This window comes from Cavia porcellus, unplaced genomic scaffold, assembly GCF_034190915.1.
Source record: "Cavia porcellus strain 051 isolate PalLab524CR breed Dunkin Hartley unplaced genomic scaffold, mCavPor4.1 scaffold_5, whole genome shotgun sequence".
NCBI classification, from domain to species: domain Eukaryota; kingdom Metazoa; phylum Chordata; class Mammalia; order Rodentia; family Caviidae; genus Cavia; species Cavia porcellus.
Window position 1 is genome coordinate 102,166,395 of NW_026947488.1, and position 20,636 is coordinate 102,187,030.

Here is a 20,636-nt window from a genome sequence, read left to right on the forward strand (position 1 = left end):
TAACCTGAACCCAAATCCTAAACCTAACCCTACACTAAACGTAACTCTAGTCCTAACACTAACACTAACCCTAACCCTAACCCAAAACCTAAACCTCACCCGTCACCTAACCCTAACCCTAACACTAATCCTAAATCTAACCCTAACCTTAAGCCTAACAATAACACTATTCCTAATCTTAAACTAAGCCTAAACCTAATCCAAAGCCTAAACCTAAACCTAACACTAACCCTGAACCTAATCCCTAAACCTGACACTAACCCTAGCCCTAACTCTCGTCCCTAAGCATAAGGATAAGTCTAACCCTAACCATTACCCCTAACCCTAACCCTAACCCTAACCCTAAACCTAAACCTAACCCTAATCCCTACACTAACCCTAACACTAACCCTAAACCGAACACTAACCATAACCCTAACCATAACCTTAAGCGTGACCCTAACCCAAAACGTAACCATTACCCTGACCCCTAACCCTAACCCTAATGCTAACGCTAACCCTAACTCTACCCTAACTTCAAACCCTAATCCTAACTGTTACCCTATACCTAACCCTAAACCTAACCATAACTGTAACCCTAACCCTAACTTTAACTATAAAGGTAACCTCTAACCCTAACCCTTACCCTAAATGTAACCCTAACCCTAACACTAAACCTAACCCTAACACTAACCTTTAACTCTAACCTCAAAACCTAACACAAACCCTAAAGCTAACCCTAAAATTAAGCCTAAGCCTAACCCTAAACCTAACCCTAACCCTAACCGTAACTCTAACCCTAACCGAAATACCTAACCCTAAAACTAAGACCAACCCTAACCCTAAACCTAACCCTAACCCAAAAAATTAGCATAACCCTAACCCTATCCCTAAGCCTAAAACTAAGCCTAACCCTAATCCTAACACTGACCTCTAGCCCTAACCCAAACCCTAACCCTAAAACTAAACCAAACACTAACCCAAAATCCTAAACCCAAACCTAACTCTAACCCTAACCCTAAAACTAACACTAACTCTAACGCTATTTCTAACACCTAAACCCTAACCCTAACCCTAAACCGAACACTAACCATAACCCTTATCCTGAACATAATGCTAACCCTAAACCTAACACTAAACTACATCATAACCATAGACCTAATCGTAACCCGTAGCCTAATTTTAACCCTATCCCTAACACCTAATGCATAACCATAACCCTAAACCTGAATCTATCCCTAAGCCTAACCCTAACCCAAAACTTTACAATAACCCTAACCCTAAACCGAAGCCTAACCTTGTCTAACCATAACCCTAAGCCTAACCTGAATCAGTACCCTAACCCTAACACAGACCCTGATCCATAACACTAAACCTAACCCTAAAACAAACCCTAACCCTAACCCTAACCATTAACCTAACCCTAACAGTAACCATAACACTAAACATAAACCTAACCCGAAACCTAAGCCATAACCCTAACCCAAACCTTAACACTAACTCTAACCCTAACACCTAAGGCTAACCCTACAAATAATCTAACCCTAAAACTAACCATAACCCTGGCTTTAACCCTAACACTAACCCTATCACTAACACCTATACCCTAAACCTAACCCTGAACCTAACCCTAACCTAACCCTAAGCGTAACCCTAACACTAACATTAACACTAACCCTAAATTCCAACCCTAAACCTAAATTGATCCCTAACCCTAAGCCTAAGCCTAACTTCTAACACCTAACCCTAAGCCTAAACCTAACCTGAACTCTAAGCTTTAACTCTAACCCTAACCCTAACCCTAACCCTAACCAGAACCTGAACCATAACCCTAAACCTAACACTAACACTAACCCTAACCATAACCCTAAACATAACCATAACCATATCCTTAACACCTAACCCCTAAACCAAACGCTAAACGTAACCTTAACTGTAACCCTAAACCTAACACTAAACCTAACACTAACCCTAACCCTAAACCTAAACCTAATTGTAACCTGAACCCTAACCATAATCTGAAGCATAACCTGGTCCCTATCCGTAACATATAACCCATAAAACTAACACTTTCCTAACACTAAGAGTAAACCTAAACCTAACACTAACCCTAACCCTAACTTCTAACCCTAACCATAACCATAACACTAAAACTAACACTAACCTTAACCCTAAACTCTAACAATAACCTTAACCCAACCCTAATCCTAATCTCTAAATCTAAACTGTAGCCCTAACCATAAACCTAACCCTAGCCCGAAACCTAAACCTAAACCTAAACCTAACATTAACCCTAACACTAACCCTAACCCTAACATTAACCCTCACCCTAAACCAAAACCTAAACCTAAATCGTAACTTAACCCTAACCCTAATACTAACCCAAAACCTAACCCTAACCTTAAGTCTAACCCTAATCCTATCTCTAAACCTAAAACTGAGCCTAACCTTAACTCTAACCCTAAACCTAAATCTAACACTAACCCTAAACATAAGCCTCGTCCCTAAACCTAACCCTAAGCCTAAACCTAACCTTAACACTAACCCTAACCCTAATCCCTAATGCTAACGAGAAGCCTAATCCTAACCCTAACCCTCACAATAACCCTAAACCTAAACCTAACCCTAATCACTACCCTAACTCTAACCCTAACCTAAACACTAACCATAACCCTAACCGTAACATTAAGCGTAAACCTAACCCTAAATGTAACCCTAACACTAAACCCTAACCCTAGTTCTAAAAATAACGCTAATGCTAACCCTAACCTCTAACACTAACCCTATCCCTAAACCTAATCCTAATTCTAACCCTAACCGAACCTTCTAAAACTAACCCATACCCTAAAATTACACCTAACCCTAACACTAACACTAACAATAACCCTAAACCTAACCCTAACATCAAACCCTAATCCTAACAGTTACCCTATTCCTAAACCATAACCGTAACCATAAACCTAACCCTAACTATAAAGTTAACCTCTAACACTAACCCTAACCCTAAACCTAAACCTAACCCAAACCCTAACTCTAAGACTAACCACTAACCCTTAACCCTAACCATAACCATAACCCTAAACCTAACGCTAACCTTAACCTTGTCCCTAACACCTGACCCCTAACCCTAACTCGAAGCCTAACCCTAACCCTAACTTTAAACCGAACCCTAACACGCACCCTAACCCTATCCCTAATCCCTAACCCTAACCCTAACCCAAACAGTAACCCCAAATCCCTAACCCTTCATCTAAGCCAAACCCAACCCTAAATATAATCATAACCCTAAATCTAACCCTAACTTTCTAACCCTAACCGCTTACCGTAACCCTAACCATAATGCTAACCCTATCCCTAAATCCTAACCCTAATCCTAACCCTAATAATAACCCTAACCGTAACACTAAACATAACCCTAACCCTAACCGTAACTCTAAACATAACCCTAACCATATCCTTAACACCTACCCCCTTACCTTAACCCAAATCCTAACCCTAACCCTAAACCTAACCGTAAACCTAATAGTAAACCTAACCCTATCTGTAATCCGAAGCCTAACCGTGAACCTATCCCTAACACTTAAACCCTAAACCTCACCCTAACCTAACCCTATCCCTACTTGTAACACTAACCCTAACACTAACCCTAACCCTAATCTCTAACCCTAACCATATCCCTAACCATAACCCTAAACTCTAACTCTAACTCCTAACCCTAACCCAAAATCTAACCCTAAATTGAAACCTAGCCTTAACCCTAAACCTAACCCTAACACTAATGCTAACCCTAAAACTAAGCCTCACTCTAAACCTAAACCTAGCCCTAACCATAACCCTAACGCTAACTCTAACCCTGAAAGTAATACTTAACTGTAACCATAATCCTAACCCAAACCCTAACACTAAATATGCCTAAACCTAACCCTAATCCAAATCCTAACCCTAACATTAAGCTTACCCCTAATTCTATCACTAAACCTAAAATTAAGCCTAACCCTAACCCTAACCCTAAACTTTAGAAATAACTCTAACCATAACCCTAAAGCTAAACCTAACCAAAACCCTAACCCTAGTCCTAACCCTAAAACTAACCCTAACAGTAACCCTATACCTAACAGCAAATCCACAACTCTAACTCTAAACCTAACCCTAACCCTAACTCTAAACCTGAAACTAACACTAACCCTAAACCTAACCCAAAGCTAATCATAACCATAAACATGAATGTAAACCGAAGCCTAACCTTAAACCTATCCCTAACTCTTAATGCATAACCATAACCCTAACCCTGAATCTATCCCTAAGACTAACCCTAACCAAAACCATAAACTCTAACACTAACCCTAACCATAAAACCCTAGCCCTAATCCAAACAGTTAACGTAACACTAAATCTAATGCCTAACTCCAAACCATCACCCTAACCCTAACTGTTACAATAACCCTAAACCTCAACATAATCCCAAGCCTAACCTTGTCTAATTCTAACCCTAAACCTAACCCGAATCCAAACCCTAATACTAATACTAACCCTAATTGCTAACATAAACCCTAACCCTAACCGTAACCCTAAACCTAAACCTAACCCTATTCCTAAACCTAAACCTAAACCAAAACCAAACAATAACCCTAACCCTAACCCTAACCCTATTCCTAAACCTAAACCAAACCCTAACCCTAACCCTAACACTAACCCTAACCCTAATCCTAACCCTAAACCTAAGCATAACCCTAACCCTAACACTAACACTAAACCTAACCTTAACCCAAACACTAACCCTAAACCTAACCCTAACCCTAAACATAAAGATAACCCTAACCCAAACACTAACCCTAACCCTAACACAAATACTAAACCTAACCCTAAATCTGAACCTAACCCTAACCCTAACCCTTACCTTAAGCCTAACCCTAATCCTATCCCTAACACAAAAACTAAGCCTAAACCTAAACCTAAACCTAAACCTAACCCTAAACCTAAACCTAACACAGCCTATTTCCTAAACCTCACCCTAAACCTAACCCTAACAATAAACCTAACCCCAAACTCGAAACCCTCACCATAACACCACCCATAACCCTAATCCTAATCTCAACCCTAACCCTAAACCTAAACCTAACACTGCCTATTTCCTAAACCTCACCCTAACCCTAACCCTAACAATAAACGTAAACTCAAACGTGAAACCCTCACCTTAACACTACCCATAACACTAACCCTAATCCCTAAACTAACCCTAAACCTAAACATAACCCTAACACTAACCATCACCCTAACCATAACCTTTACCGTGAACCTAATGCTAACCTTAACCCTAACCCTAAACCTATCCCTAACCCTAAGCCTAATTCTAACCATAACCCTAACCCTCTAAAACTAACCGATACCCTAACACTAAACCTAACCCTAAACCTAATCGTAAAGATGGCCCGAACCCTAAACATAACCTCTAATCCTAATCCTAAACCTTGACTATTCCTAACCCTAAACGTAACCGTAACCCTAACCCTAAACTTAAAGCTAACCTCTAACCCTAACCCTAACACTAACCCTAATCCTAAAACTAAACCTAACCTTAACTCTAAACCTAACCCCTAACCATAACCCTAAAACTAACAATAAACTTAACCTTATCCCTAAAACCTAACATCTAAACCTCAACCTCAACCTAAAACTAAACCTAAACCTAACCCAAATCCCTAACCATAATCCTAACCCTAACAGTATCCTTAACCTTATTCTTAGTCCTAACCCTAACACTAACCCTAAACCTACCAATAACCCCAACCCTAACCCTAACCCTAATCCTAACCCTAAAGCTAACCCTAGCCATAACTCTAACCCAAACACCTAACCGTAAACCTAACCCTAACCCTAACCCTAACCCCTAACCATAACCATATCCATAACAGTAACACTAACAATAAACCTAACTCTAACCCTAAACCTATCCCTAACACTAATCGTAATACTGAGCCTAGCACTAACGCTATCCATAACCCTAAACCAAATCCCTAACACTAACACTAACCCTAACTCTAATCCCAATAATAACCTTAATCTGTACCACTAACCTTAAGCCTTACCATAACGTGATCCCTAATCATAAAACTAGCCACTAATCCTAAACCTAACCCTAACAATAACTCTATCCCTAATTCCTAACCCTAACACTAACACTACACTAACTGTAACCCTTATTGTAACACTAACCCTAACCGTGCCCCTAAACATATCCTTAACACCCTACCCCTAACCCTAACTATAATGCTACCCATTACCCTAACCATATCCTTAACAACAAAACACTAACCCTAAGCCAGCCCTAACACTAACCATAATCCTAATGCTAACTTCTAACCCTAACCCTAAGCCTAAACCTAACCCGAACCCTAACCCTCTAGCCCTAACCCTCACCCTAAACCTAACACTAACACTTACCCAAACTCTAACCCTAAACATAACCCTAACCCAAAAGCTAACAATAACCCTAACGCTAACCCAACCCTAACCTAACCCTATCTCTAACCCTAACCCTCTAACCTTAACCCTTACCCTAAACCTAAACATAACACTAACAGTCTAACCCTAACCCCAAACCTAACCCTAAACCTAATCCTAAACCAAACGCTAAAACTTACCCTAACACTAAAAATAATCCTAAACCCAATGCAAAATTCTAATCCTAACATTAACCCTAACCATAAAACTAACCCTAACACCAAACATAACCGTAATGCTAACCCTAAACCTAACCCTGTCTAACCCTAACACTAACCCTAATGCAACCCTTACGCTAACCCTAACCTCTAACCCTAAACCTAACCCTAGCCCTAACCTTTACCATAACATTAAAACTAAATTCTAATCCTAAACCTAACATTAAATCTAACCCAAAAATTCAAACTAATGTCTAAACTACTAACCTTAACCATAACCCTAACCCTAAACCTAATCCTTACCCTAACCCTAACGATAACACTGCCCTAACCCTAACCCTAATTCTAAACCCTAATGCAAAACCATAATACTAACCCTTACCCTAACACTAACTGTAACCCTAAACCCAAACCTAACCCTAACCCTAACCCTAACTCTATCCCTAACACTAAACCTAACCATAACACCCACCACTAACTCTAAAACTAACACTAAACCTGACCATAAGTCTAAACCTATCCCTAACCCTAACCCTCTAACCTTAACCGTAACCCTAACCCTAACCATAAACCCTAACCCAAAACAAAACCCTAACCCTAAACCTAAACCTAACCCTAAAACATACCTCTAACCCTACCCTAACAGTAACCCTAACCCTAATGCTTACCATAATCCTAACACTAAGGCTAAAATGTAACAATAACCCTTACCCTAACACTAGCTCTAACACTATCCAGAAGTGTAACCTATAAGCCTAACGCTAAATTGAACCAGAATCATAAACATAACCCTAACCCTATCCATAACGATAACCTCTAATCATACCCGTAACCCTAAAGCTAACCATCACCCTAACCCTCACACTCACCCTATCCCACTAACCATAACACTAACCCTAACACTAATCCTAGACCTAAAAGTAACAATAACCCTAAGCCTAACACCTAACACAAAACCCTAATCTTAAACCTAACCCTATTCCTAAAATTATACCTAAACCTAACCCCAAACCTAACCCTAATCCTAACCATAACCCTAACCTTAACCCTGTCTAACCCTAACACAAAATCTAAACTTTAACCCTATCCATAACCCTAAGCCTAACCCTAAACTCTACCCGTAAACCTAACCCTAACACTAAACCTAACACTAAACTCAAACACTAACACTAACCATAACATTAATACAAACACTAACCCTAAACATAATTTCTAATCCGCACACTATCCCTAAGTCAGCCCCAACACTAAACCTAACACTATTCCTAACCCCTAAAGCAAAACCCTATTCCTAACTCTAACCCTAAACCTAATACTAACCATAAACCTAACCCAAAACCTAAACCTAACACTAACAATAACCTTAACATTAACCCTGTCTAACCCTAAACCTAACACTAACCCTAAGACTTACCCTAATCTCTAACGCTACACTTAACCCTAACCCTAAAACTAACCCTAAACCTAAACCTAACCTTAAACCTCACCATGTCTAACCCTAACCCTAACACTAACCCTACTTCCCACTCTAACACGAAATGTGTCTAAAACTAAAGATAACCCTAACACTAAACCTAAACCAAAACATAAGCCTATCCGTAACCCTATCCCAGTCTAACCCTAACCCTAATCCTAACCCTAACACTAACCTCTAAACCTAACACTAACCCTAACCCTATCCCTAATCCTAACCCTAACAAGAAACCTGTCTAACCATAACCCTAACCCTAACCCTAACCTCTAACCCTAAACTTTACCATAACGCTAACCCTAACCGTAACACTAACCTTAACTCTGTTCAACCCTACCCCTACCCCTAACACTAAACCTAACCCTAACAACTAACCCTAAACCTAACCAGAACCCTAACACTCTAGCTCTAATCCTAACACTAACCCTAAGCATAAAACTAACCTGAACCCTAACCCCAAACCTAACACTAACCATAATTCTAACCCTAACCCTAAACCTAACCCTAACCGTAACACTAACCTTAACTCGGTCGTAACCCTACCCCTAACCTGTAACCCTAACCCTAAGACTAAACCTATCACGAACCCTAACCCTATAGCCCTAATCCTAACCCTAACTGTAAGCCTAACCCTAACCTCAACACTAACCCAAAACCTAACCCTAACCATAAACCCAAATGTAAACCTAACACTAACTCTAACGCTAACCCAACGTAACTCTAAGCCTAAGCCTAACACTATCCCTAACCCTAACCTTCTAAACTTAACACTTACCTTAAACCTAATCCTAACACTAACAGTCTAACCCCAACCCTAACCCTAATCAGAATCCTAACCTTAATGCTAAAACTACACTAACACTAAGCCTAATCCTAAACCCAATGCAAAATCCTTATCCTAACACTAAAGCTAAGCCTAAAACAAACCCTAACCCCAAAGCAAACCATAACCCTAACCCTAACTCTAACCATGTCTAACCCTAACACTAACCCTAACCCAACTCTAACACTTACCCTAACTTCTAAACCTAAACCTAACCCTAAGCCTAACCTTTACCATAACTCTACAACTAAATTCTAATCTTAACCCAAAACTTAATGCTAACCCTAAACCTCACCTTAAACCTAACCCTAAAACTCAAAATAATCTGGAACCCTCTAAACTTAACCCTAACCATAACCTGAATCCTAACCCTAACCATAACACTACTTTAACTTTAACACTAATTCTATACCTATTGCAAAACCCTAATCCTAAACCTAACCATAACTCTAGCAGTAACCCTAACCCTAACCCTAAAACTAACCCTAAACCTAACTCTAAGCCTAACCCCTAACGCAAAACGCTAATCCTAAAAATAACCCTATTCCTAACACTAACCCTAAACCTAACTTCAAACCTAAACTTAATCCTAACCATAACCTTACCTTAACAGTGTCTAACTCTAACCCTAACCCTAACTCTATCCCTAACCCTTATGCTAAGGTCTAACCATAAAACTAACCCTAACCCTAACCATAACCCTACACTATCCCTGTCTAACAGAAACCCTAAACCTAACCCTAACCCTAACACTAACTCTGTCTAACATAAAAACTGATCCTTACCCTAACCCTAACCCTAACCCTAACCCTAACCATAACACTAACACTAACTCTGTCTAACACTAAACTAGACCCTAAACCTAACCCTAACCCTAATCCTAACCGTAACGCTAACCCTAAACCTAACACTAAACCTTAACCTATCCCTAACCCTAACCCTAACCCTAACCCTAACACTAACACTAACATTAACCCAAAGCCTAATCCTAACCCCTAATGCAAAACCCTAATCCTAACCCTAACCCAAATCCTAACACTAACGTTAAACCTAAACCCAAACCTAACCCGAACCATAACCATAACCCAAACTTTAACCCTGTCTAAACCTAAACATTACCCTAATTGTAATGATAACCCTAGCCCTTACCCTAATTTCTAATGCTAAACTTAACCCTAACACTAAAACTAACCCTAACATTAACTCTAACCATAACAGTAAAACTGTCTAAGCCTAACACTAACCCTAACGCTAATTACAACCCTAACAATAACACTGTCTAATACTAAACCTAACCCTAAACTTTATGCTAAACAGAACCCTAATGTAAACCCTACACCTAAACCTAAACCTAACACAAAGCTAACTCTAAACTTAACCTGTAACTCTAACCTTAACATTAACCCTAATACAAACCTAAATTCTAACCCTAACCCTAACCCTAACCCTAAACCTAACCTTAACCCTAACCTTAACCCTAACAATAACCCTAACTCTAAGATTAATCCTAAACCCTAATGCAAAACCCTAATCCTAACCCTATCCAAAATCCTAACGCTAATGTTAAACCTGAACCAAACCTAACCCGAACACTAACCATAACCCTAAAATTAGCCCTGTCTATTCAAAAACCTAAACCTAAACCAAACCCTAACCCTTACCCTAAACTCTAATGCGAAAATTAACCCTAACCCGAAAACTAACCCTAAACATAAACTTAACCCTAACCCTGTCTAACCCTAACCCTAACCCTAACACTAACCCTACTTCCCACCCTAAAACGAACTGTGTCTAACACTAACCCTAACCCTAAGAGTAAACCTAACCCAAAACCTAACCCTATCGGTATCCCTATCCCAGTCTAACCCTAAACCTAATCCTAACCCTCACACTAAACTCTAACCCTAACACAAACCCAAATCCTAACCATAACCCTAATCCTAACCCTAACACTAAACCTTTCTAACGCTAACCCTAACCCTAAGGAAACCCTAGCCCTAAATGTAACCTCTAACCCTAACCTTTCCATAACGCTAACCCTAACCATAACCCTAACCTTAACTCTGTCCAACCCTACCCCTAACCCTAACACTAACCCTAACCCTAAACTCTAACCCTAACCTTAAGGCAAACCCTAACCCTCTAGCACTAATCCTAACCCTAACCCTAAGCCTAAACCTAACTTCAACCCTAACCCAAACCCTAACCCTAACCATAACCCTAACCCTAACCCTAAAATTAACACTAACCATAACACTAACCTTAACTCAGTTTAACCCTACCCCTAAAACTAACCCTAACCCTAAGACTAAACATAACCTGAACCCTAACCCTACAGCCCTAATCCTAACCCTAACTGTAAGCCTAACCCTAAACTCAACCCTAACCCAAACCCTAACCCTAAACATAAACCTCAACCTAAACCTAGCAGTAACCCGAAGGCTAACCCAACATAACACTAACACTAAGCCTAACACTATCCCTAAGCCTAATCCTCTAACCTTAACCCTTAGCCTTAACCTAATCCTAACATTAACAGGCTAACCCTAAAACCAACCCTAACCTTAATATGAATCCTAACCTTCACTCTAAAACTACTCTAATGATAACTCTAGTCCTAAACCCAATGGAAAATCCGAACCCTAACACTAACACTAACCCAACCCAAAACCTAACCCTAACTTCTAACCCTAAACCTAACCCTAACACTAAAATTTACCATAAGCCTAAACCTAACTTCTAATCCTAACCCTAACCTTAATGCTAAACTTAAACCTAACTTTAACCTAACCCAAAACTCAAACTAATCCCTAACCCTCTAAACTTAACCTTAAACTTAAACCTAATCCTAACCCTAATGGTAACACTACTCTAACTTTAACCTTAATTCTAAACAATATTGAAAAACCCTAATTCTAACCCTAACCCTAACACTAACTCTGTGTAACACTAAACCTGACCCTAACCCTAAATCTAACCCTAAATCGAAACCTATACCTAACCCTAAACCTAACGCTAACACTAAACCTAACCCTTACCCTAACCCTAACATTAACTCTGTCTAACACTAAACCTGACCCTAACCCTAAACCTAACCCTAACCCTAACCGTAACGCTAACCCTAAGGCAACCCTAAACCTAAACCTATCACTAACCCTAACCCTAACCCTAACCCTAAAACTAACCCTAAACCAAAGCTTAATCCTAAACCCTAATGCAAAACCCTAATCCTAACCCTATCCAAAATACTAACACTAATGTTAAACCTGAACCAAACCTATACTGAACCCGAACCATAACCCTAACATTAGCCCTGTCTATCCCTAAACCTAAATCTAAACCTAACCGTAACCCTAACCCTTACCCTAATCTCTAAAGCGAAACTTAACCCTAATCCTAAAACTAACCCTAAACCTAAACCTTACCCAAACCCTAACCCTATCTAACCCAAACCCTAAAGCTAACACTAACCCTAATTGCCACCCTAACACGAACTGTGTCTAACACTAAACCTAAACTTAACACAAACCCTAACCCAAAACATAACCCTATCTGTAAACCTAACCCAGTCTAACCCTAACCCTAACCCTAACCCTAACCCTAACACTAACCTCTAACCCTAACACTAATCCTAACCGTAACCCTAACCCTAATCCTAACCATAACACTAAACCTTTCTAACACTAAGCTTAACCCTAAGAAACCCTAGGCCTAAACCTATCCTCTAACCCTAAACTTTACCATAAGGCTAACCATAACCATAACCCTAACCTTAACTCTGTCCAACCCTACCCCTAACACTAACTCTAAACCTAACCCTAACTTCTAACCCTAACTCTCACCCGAACCCTAACCCTCTAACCCTAATCGTAAACCTAACACTAAGCCTAAACCTAACTTCAACACTATCCCAAAACCTAACAATAACCATAACCCTAACCCTAACCCTAAACCTAACACTAACATTAACTCGGTTTAAACCTACAACTAACCCTAACCCTAACGCTAACCCTAACCTCTAATCCTAACCCTAAGACTAAATCTAACCTGAAGCCTAACCCTACAGCCCTAATCCTAACCCTAACTGTAAGCCTAACCCTAACCTCAACGCTAACCCAAACCCTAACTCTAATCATAACCCTAACCCTAAACCAAACACTAACCCTAAAGCTAACCCAATGTAACTCTAACCCTAAGCCTAACACTAACCCGAACCCTAAACCTAAACCTAAACCTAATCATAACCCTAACATTAAACATTTCTAACGCTAACCCTAACCCTAAGGAAACCCTAGCCCTAAACCTAACATCTAACCCTAACCTTTACCATAACGCTAACAGTAACAGTAATCGAAACCTTAAACCTGTCCAACACTACCAATAACCCTAACACTAAACCTAACCCAAACCTCTAACACTAACTCTAACCCGAACCCTAACCCTCTAGCCTTAATCCTAAACATAAAACTAAATCTAACCCAAACCCAAACCACAACACTAACCTTAACTCGGTTAAAACTAACTCGGTTTAACCCTACCCATAACCCTAAACCTAACACTACCAATAACCTGTAACATTAAACCTAAGACTAAACCTAACCCGAACCCTAACCCTATAGACCTAATCCTAACCCTTACTGTAAGCGTAACACTAACCTAAACCCTAACCCAAACCCGAACCTGAACCATAACCCTAACACTCAACCTAACACTAACCCTAATGCTAACCCAACGTAACTCTAACCCTAAGGCTAACACTATCCCTAACCCTAACCCTCTAACCTTAACACTTACCCTAAATCTAATTCTCACACTAACAGTATAACACTACCCTAACCCTAACCCTAATCCGAATCCCATCCTTAATGCTAAAACTACGCTAACACTAACCCTCATCCTAACCCCAATGCAAAATGCTTATCCTAACACTAACCCTAACCCTAAACAAACTCTAACCCCAAACCAAACCATAACTCTAACCCTAACTCTAAGCCTGTCTAACCCTAACACTAACCCTAACCCAACCCTAACACTTACCCTAACTTCTAAACCTAAAGCTAACCCTAACCCTAACCTTTACCATAACCCTAAAACTAACTTCTAATCCTAACCCTAACCTTAATGCTAACCCTAAACCTAACCTTAAACCTAACCCTAAAACTCAAACTAAATTCTAACCCTCTAAACTTAACCCTAGGCATAATCCTAATCCTAACCCTAAACAAAACACTACTCTAACTTGAACCCTAATTGCATAGCTATAGCAAAACCCTAATCCTAACCCTAACCCTAACTCTAGCAGTAACCCTAAACCTAACCCTAAAACTAACCCTAACCCTAACCCTAAGCCTAACCCCTAATGCAAAACGCTAATCCTAAATAAACCCTATTCCTAACACTAACCCTAAACCATCTTCAAAACTAAAGCTAATCCTAACCATAACCCTAAACTTAACAGTGTCTAATTCTAACCCTAAACCTAACTCTAGCCCTAAGACTTACCCTAAGCTCTAACCCTAAACTTAACGCTAACCCTAACACTAACCCTAACACAATCCTACACTATCCCTGTCTAACAGAAAACCTAATCCTAACCCTGACCCTAACACTAACTCTGTCTAACATTAAACCTGACCCTAACCCTAACCCTAATCCTAACCATAAACCTAACACTAACCCTAATCCTTACCCTAACCATAACCCTAACACTAACTCTGTCTAACACTAAACTTGACCGTAAATTTAACCCTAACCCTAATCCTAACTGTAACGCTAACCCTAACCCTAAACCTTATCCTATCCCTAACCCTAACCATAAGCCTAACACGAACCCTAACAGAAAGCATAATCCTAAACCCTAATGCAAAACCCTAACACTAACCCTAACCCAAATCCTAACACTAACATTAAACCTAAATGCAAATCTAACCCGAACACTAACCATAACCCAAACATTAACCCTGTCTAAACCTAAACATTACCCTAACTGTAATGCTAACCCTAGCCCTTACCCTAATCTCTAAAGCTAAACTTAACCCTAACCTTAAAACTAACCCTAACATTAACCCTAACCCTAACACTAAAACTGTCTAACCCTAAACCTAACCCTAACCCTAACCCTAATTACAACCCTAAAACTAACTCTGTCTAATACTAAAGCTAACCCTAAGCTTAATGATAACCAAAACCCTAACGCAAAACCTACACCTAAACCTAAACCTAACACTAAACCTAACCCTAAACTTAACCTCTAAATCTAACATTAACATTAACCCTTATACAAACCTAAATTATAACTCTAAACTTAACCCTAACCATAACTCTAACACTAACTTCTAATCCTAACCCTAACTCAAAATCTAAATGTTAACCCTAACCCCAACTCTAACTCTAAACTCTAACACTAACACTAAATCTAACCCTATCCTCTAACACTAACACTAACACTAACACTAACACTAACACTAAAACTAAACTAACACTAACATGAACACTAACCCTAAACATAAATTCTAATCTTAACCCTAAACCACAGACAGCCCTAACACTATCCCTAACCCTAACCACTGACCCTAACGATAAGCCTAAACCTAACCTGAACCCTAACCCTCTAGACCTAATTCTAACCCTAACTCTAAGCCTAACACTAACCCAAACCCAAACCCTAACCATAACCCTAACACTAATCCTCACCACTAAAGCAAAACTCTAATGCTAACCCTAACCCTAATCCTAACACTAACCATAAACCTAACCCTGAACCTAACCCTAACACTAACCATAACCCTAACATTAACCCTATCTAACACTAAACCTAACCCTAACCCTAACGCTAACCCTAACCCTAACCCTAACCCTAACCATTACACTAATCTCTATCGCTAAACTTAACCCTATCCCTAAAACTAACCCTAAACCTAAACTTAAACCTAACCCTAACCCTGTCTAACCCTAACCCTAACCCTAACACTAACCCTATTTCCCTCCCTAACACGAACTGTGTCTAACACTAAACCTAACCCTAAGACTAATCATAACCGAAAACCTAACCCTATCTGTAATGCTATCCCAGTCTAACCCTAACCCTAATACTAACCGTAACACTAAACTCTAACCCTAACACTAACCCTAACCCTAACCCTAACCCTAATCCTAACCCTAACACTAACCTTTCTAACGCTAACCGTAACTCTAAGGAAACCCTAACCCTAACCCTAACCTCTAACCCTAACCTTTCCATAACGCTAACCCTAACCGTAACCCTAACCTTAACTGTGTCCAACCCTAACACTAACCCTAACACTAAACCTAACCCTAAACTATAACCCTAACCCTAACGTAAACCCTAACCCTCTAGGCCTAATCCTAACCCTAACCCTAAGCCTAAACCTAAATTCAACCCTAACCCAAACCCTAACCCTAACCATAACCCTAAACCTAACCCTAAAATTAACACTAACCATAACACTAACCTTAACTCAGTTTAACCCTACCCCTAAAACTAACCCTAACCCTAAGACTAAACCTAACCTGAACCCTAACCCTACAGCCCTAATCTAACCCTAACTGTAAGCCTAACCCTAACCTCAATCCTAACCCAAACTCTAACCCTAATCATAAACCTAAACCTAAACCTAACACTAACCATAACGCTAACACAACATAACACTAACCCTAAGCCTAACACTATCCCTAAATCTAACCCTCTAACCTTAACCCTTAGCCTTAACCTAATCCTAACATTAACAGGCTAACCCTAATCCCAACCCTAACCATAATCTGAATCCTAACCTTAACGCTTAAATTACCCTAATCCTAACCCCAATGGAAAATCCTAATCCTAATACTAACGCTAACCCTAAAACAAACCCTCACCCCAAACATAACCATCGCCTTAACCCTAACTCTAACCCTGTCTAACCCTAACACTAACCCTAACCCAACCCAAACCCTAACACTAACTTCAAAACCTAAACCTAACCCTAACCCTAACCTTAACCATAAACCTAAACCTAAATTCTAATCCTAACCCTAACCTTAACGCTAACCCTAAACCTAACAGTAAACCAAACCCTAAAACTCAAACTAATCTCTAACCTTCTAAACTTAACGCTAAACTTAAACCTAATCCTAACCCTAACCGTAACACTACTCTAACTTAAACCTTAATTCTAAACAATATTGAAAAACCCTAATTGTAACCCTAACCCTAACACTAACTCTGTCTAACAGGAAACCTGACCCTAACCCTAAATCTAACCCTAAACCTAAAGCTATACCTAACCCTAAACCTAACACTAACACTAACCCTAAACCAAACCATAACACTAACCCTAAACCTTACCCTAACTCTAAAACTAACTCTAACACTAACTCTGTCTAACCCTAAACCTGACACTAACCCTAACCCTAACCTAACCGTAATGCTAAACCTAACCCAACCCTAAACCTAAACCTATCAGTAACCCTAACCCTAAACCTAACACTAACCCTAACCCTTACCCTAACCCTTACCTTAACCCTAACACTAACCCTAACTCTGTCTAACACTAAACCTGACCCTAACCCTAACCCTAACCCTAACTGTAACGCCAAACCTAACCCAACCCTAAACCTAAACGTACCACTAACCCTATCCCTAACCCTAACACTTACCCTAATTCTAAGATTAATCCTAAACCCTAATGCAAAACCCTAATCCTAACCCTATCCAAAATCCTAATGCTAATGTTAAACCTTAAACAAACATAACCCGAACCTTAACCATAACCCTAACATTAGCCCTGTCTATCCCTAAACCTATACTTAACCCTACCCTAAACCTTACCCTAATCTCTAAAGCGAAACATAACCCTAACCCAAAAAATAACCCTAAACCTAAACCTAACCCTAACCCTGTCTAATCCTAACCCTAACCCTAACACTAACCCTACTTCCCACCCTAACACGAACTCTGTCTAACACTAAACATGACCCTAACCCTAAATCTAACCCTAAACCTAAACCTATACCTAACAATAACACTAACCCTAACCCTTAACCTAACCCTAACACTAACCCTAACACTAACTCTGTCTAACACTAAACCTGACCCTAATCCTAACCCTACCCCTAACCGTAACACTAACCCTAACCCAACTCTAAACCTAAACCTATCACTAACCCTAACCCTAACCCTAACACTTACCCTAACTCTAAGATTAATACTAAACCCTAATTCATAACCCTAACCGTAACCCTATTCAAAATCCTAACGCTAATGTTAAACCTGAACCAAACCTAACCCGAACCCTAACCATAACCCTAACATTAGCCCTGTCTATCCCTAAACCTAAACCTAACCCTAACCCTAACCCTTACCCTAATCTCTAACACGAAACTTAACCCTAACCCTAAAAGCAACCCGAAACCTAAACCTAACCCTAACCCTAACCCTGTCCAAACCTAATGCTAACCCTAACACTAACACTAACCCTACTTCCCACCCTAAAACGAACTGTGTCTAACACTAAACCTAACCCTAAGACTAACTCTAACCCCAAACCTAACCCTATCTGTAACCCTATCCCAGTCTCACCCAAACCCTAACTCAAACACTAACCCTAAACATAATCCTAACCCTCAACCTAAAACTAACCCTAACGCTAACCCAACGTAACTCTAACCCTAAGCCTAGCACTATCCCTAACCCTAAACATCTAAACTTAACACATAAACTAAATCTAATCCTAACACTAACAGTCTAACCCTAACCCCAAACTTAACCCTAATCCATATCCTAACCTTAATGCTAAAACTACGCTAACACTAACCCTAATCCTAACCCCAATGCAAAATTCTTATCCTAACACTAACCCTAAGCCTAAAACAAACCCTAACCCAAAAACCAAACCATAACACTAACCCTAACTCTAAGCCTGTCTAACCCTAACCCAACCCTAACACTTAACCTAACTTCTAAACCTAAAGCTAACCCTAACCCTAACCTTTACCATAACCATAAAACTAACTTCTAATCCTAACCCTAACCTTAATGCTAACCCTAAACCTAACCTTAAACCTAACCCTAAAACTCAAACTAATTTCGAACCCTCTAAACTTAACCCTAAGCATAACCCTAATCCTAAAACTAAACAAAACACTACTCTAACTTTAACCCTAATTCTATAGCTATTGCAAAAGCCTAATCCTAACCCTAACCCTAACTCTAGCAGTAACCCTAAACCTAACCCTAAAACTAACCCTATCCCTAAGCCTAACCCCTAACGCCAAACGCTAATCCTAAACATAACACTACTTCTAACACTAACCCTAAACCATCTTCAAAACTAAACCTAATCCTAACCATAACCCTAACCTTAACAGTGTCTAATTCTAACCCTAAACCTAACTCTAGCCCTAAGACTCACCATAAGCTCTAACCCTAAACTTAAACCTAACCCTAACACTAACCCTAAACCCAATCCTGCACTATCCCTGTCTAACAGAAAACCTAACCCTAACCCTGAACCTAACACTAACTCTGTCTAACATTAAACCTGACCCTAACCCTAACCCTAACCCTAACCCTAAACCTAAACCTATTCCCTAACCCTAACCCTAACCCTAACCCTAACCCTAACAGAAAGCATAATCCTAACCCCTAATGCAAAACCCTAACCCTAACCCTAACCCAAATCCTAACACTAACATTAAACCTAAATGCAAATCTAACCCGAACACTAACCATAACCCAAACATTGACCCTGTCTAAACCTAAACATTACCCTAACTGTAATGCTAACCCTAGCCCTTACCCTAATCTCTAAAGCTAAACTTAACCCTAACTTTAAAACTAACCCTAATATTAACCCTAACCCTAACACTAAAACTGTCTAACCCTAACCCTAACCCTAACCCTAATAACAACCCTAAAACTAACTCTGTCTAATACTAAAGCTAAACATAACCTTAATGATAACCAAAACCCTAACGCAAAACCGACACCTAACCTAAACCTAACACTAAACCTAACCCTAAATTTAACCTCTAAATCTAAAATTAACATTAACCCTTATACAAACCTAAATTCTAACCGTAAACTTAACCCTAACCATAACTCTAACACTAACTTCTAATCCTAACCCTAACACAAAATCTAAATGTTAACCCTAACCCCAACCCTAACATTAAACTCTAACCGTAACTCTAACACTAACACTAAATCTAATCCTATCCTCGAACACTAACACTAACACTAACACTAACACTAACACTAACACTAAACTAACACTAACATGAACACTAACCCTAAACATAAATTCTAATCTTAACCCTAAACCAGAGCCAGCCCTAACACTATCCCTAACCCTAACCACTGACCCTAACCCTAAGCCTAAACCTAACCTGAACCCTAACCCTCCAGACCCAATTCTAACCCTAACTCTAAGCCTAACCCTAAACCAAACCCAAACCCTAACCATAGACCTAACACTAATCCTCAACAGTAAGCAAAACTCTAATGCTAACCCTAACCCTAATCCTAACACTAACCATAAACCTAACCCTGAACCTAACCCTAACACTAACCATAACCCTAACATTAACCCTATCTAACACTAAACCTAACCCTAACCCTAAACCTAACCCTAACCCTAACCCTAACCATTACACTAATCTCTATCGCTAAACTTAACCCTATTCCTAAAACTAACCCTAAACCTAA